Here is a 3,399-nt window from a genome sequence, read left to right as displayed (position 1 = left end):
TTGCCTACCCCGCGGGGGCGGGGCCTCCGGACTATTTGCTTCCCTCCTTGAGCGGAGGGATCACAGCCTCGTTGCGGTACCCGTCCTGCAAACCGCCTCTGAGTTACATCCCACCCACCCCCAGCCGTTGCTTCTCTAAATGCCTTCCCAATGCCCTGGGCGGCCGCCCCCATCATCCACAGCCAGCCGGGGGGGACGAAATAAGGGAATGTAGTCCGAGGTCGGGACCGAACGAGAGGAGCCTTGGATGCTTGGGGAAGCCCGCGAGCGGGACCGATGGAGAGCAGACCCAGAATAAGTTGTGCGGGGGTGGGTGGGAGGGAGGGAGGGAGGAAGAGTCCGGGCCAGTTGTGGTAAAGACCACGGGAGGCGCAGCGGCTGAATTCATCAATGAGCCTGGAAGGGCCGCGAAGGGCCGAGCCACGCTAGCCGGCGGCCTGGCGAAAGAGAGCTGCTGTTAATGGAATTATCCGGCGCTTCCAGATGAATGCGGGACGTGCTGAGAGCCGGTGCAGGGAAGCACCTGCGAGCCACGTGCAACTCCCCCTCCCTCCCCCGCATCAATCCTGGCCGTTTTCTGCTGATGGAGCGGATTAGAGCAGAGGGATGACCTGTGGCAACGGCTGCCCTGAGAGCCCCTTCGGCTTTGAACGGCTCCCTTGAAGATGCCGGCATCGTTCTCGGATATTACACAGAAGCAAGGCCCGTTTCTTCCAGGAGGGCTTACTCTCCCAAGTAACGGGGGGCCTTGCATAACGAACGTAGCAGCCCGAAGCTACAGCTATTAGTGCAGGGGGGAAGGTCACTTTTCCTGTGCTTGTGTTTCTTCCTTCAGGGAGCTGCAGGGCTCCCTCTTATTAGCTGCAGCCCGAACCCCGAAGCATGATCTGAGTGACTGCAGCCTCTTCCCACATTCAGCACAGAATTGTGCCAAGTCTGGGAACTGGGCCTTGGGCTCTTCTGCACCCTCCCTCCCCCCTCCTTCCATCTTTCTGGCCTCTGGATGCTGGATGGAAAATTTTAGCCAGATCAGAAGCTTGGAATCTGTGGTTTTCAATTGGCCTGATGGAAATTAACCTAAAGTAGTTACTTAAAAAAAACAACACCCAGTCATTTATTGTTAAAATATTGAAATACAAAGAAGGTATGGTAGGAAAAATGCAAGGTGATACTTCCCAACGTTGCTACATTTGCATTAAAGAAACATTGTAAAAGATAAACCGTAAAATTTTAGTGATGTTATATATTCACAATTTAGATACAATATTTGATCTTTCATCAAACATTAGTAATTGTTACTTTCTATTTACATCCTAGAAACCATATTCTACAAGTCTCCCGTGTTATGGGATACATTGTATATGAAATGGCCATTCCTGTTTGAATTTAAACATTTAAATATATACAGTTACTGATTTCTCTAGCATATTTAAGGAAGCATATTATGCTCCATTAGGATGACAAAGAGGGGGGATACTCTTCTCCCATCTACTTTTCTTTTCAACTCCCACGTATGAAAAACTTAAGATAAATTTTAAGCTAAATTTGAAAGCCTTGTGCACCAAGATTCCACCATTACACCCGTAGCTTGTTTGGCTTGAATGTGTATGTTGTATGAACTCAACCCTTGTGGTCTCTAAGCAATGTTTTAAGACTTGGCTTGTACAAATCCTGCCAGTTGTATCTTGTCAAGTCATCCGTGTTTAAGCCGTTCATGTGCTAACAAGCTTTGTGCCTTCAAATACACCCCCTTCCTTCCCCAACTTTGTCATATCAGAACCTATTCCAGCAGGCCATGATCTGACTCTCTGGCTGCCAAGAGCTGGTATTTGAAACTGCCTATTTTCTTTCCATTACTGTGCCAACTGCAATCCATCCTGGGAGGGAGAGATCTGACTCTTTGCAGGCTTTTAGGATGTTAAGCAGTTAAAAACTAACAACAATAACGCAAAAACTTTTAAAAAAAACGTGGAAAGTAAAAAGTGACTTTAGCATCCGGGTATCATGTACTCAGTCCTGGGTTTTCCCAAATGCCAGACTCTAGCTGCAGTGCAAGTTTTAGATTGCAGAAATGAATGGCGGCAAGCAGTTGTTAAATCCTCAGGGCAGTGAAATGTCGAAACCAGAATAGCAGTTCATTGGAAAGGGACAAGACAGGAAGGTAACCAAGGGCCAAGCAGCAGCTGAACATATTTTCCTAGTTTGAAGCTCCTAATGTGACACTTTTTAGAAAACGTTGGGCCTACAACACCCAAAGTCCTACCAGAGTGAAGTTGTCAAGACTGGAGAAGGCTGATGAATATAAGACAATATGTGACCTTCTACATTATTCATGGTAATTTGCATTATTTCTCTATCCTCAGCCATGGTGGTTGGAGTTGATGGAAATTAATACCCAGTTACCTGAGGGGGAGGGCATTCATAGGGTATTATATTTGACTTGGGGCATGGGTTAAATCATAAGCTGCATTCGCGCAGTATGTCTGATCTGATTGCAGAATTAACCTAATTTGTACAGTACATGGAATAATCAATCAAACTGCTTAGTCAGAACAGTGGCGAAGGCTGCCTTCACATAATATGCTCATCCGTGAGAAACCAACAAAGGTTAGTTTAGCATATTATGTGAATGTATCTGTTAAGTCTTCACCTGATGTGACCTAAACAATCATGTAATTTGTTTAAATATTTTGTGAACTCAACCACAGTGGATTGTAAAACAGGTTTTCGACTTAGCGTGTGTGCATCTGGCCATTTGTGATTTATTTCATGAACCATGGTTAAACAAGCATTCTTTAATGCTGTGTGTGACCCTAACCTCTGTGATTCTATCAGATGTGTCTCTCTTTTCTAATTGAATGGGCAGCTTCACTCACAGGTTTTGGACACTGGCCTTATTTTTTGGACCATCAACCAATAATCTGCCTAAGAAAGGGATAGACTGTCTGCTGTCAGAACAGGATTTCTGTCCTGCTTTGGTGAAATAAAGCAAGACAAAGGAATCAATTGCCAAAAGAAGGCCTACCATTTTCAGCTCTTCATATGCAAAGAATCTCCAAAAGGCCCCAAAGGCAGTTTCTTCTTCTTGAAGAACCCCAGGAGTTTTCCATGCCTCAGAACAAGATGAGTGGATCCCTGGGGTGGGCATATCCATGGCTAAATGAAAATCCCCAGTTAAACCAGATTGATGAGGGCAATTTAAAAGCTATCAAAGGACATTTCAGCTTTTGAATTTCTTAAGAGGTTGTTTTGTGAGAAACTCTGCCTTAGGGGAAAGGCTGACCTCTCTTGCCAGCAGAAAATAAAACTGAGTCTCCTTTCATTCCAGCTCAACTCCTGATATCTTCATGAGCTTATCATTTTCTTGGCAGCAATATAGAAGTGTCTTGCCATTACCTT

Source organism: Ahaetulla prasina, chromosome 13, assembly GCF_028640845.1.
Source record: "Ahaetulla prasina isolate Xishuangbanna chromosome 13, ASM2864084v1, whole genome shotgun sequence".
Lineage (NCBI taxonomy): Eukaryota > Metazoa > Chordata > Lepidosauria > Squamata > Colubridae > Ahaetulla > Ahaetulla prasina.
Note: the sequence above shows the minus strand (reverse complement) of the source record.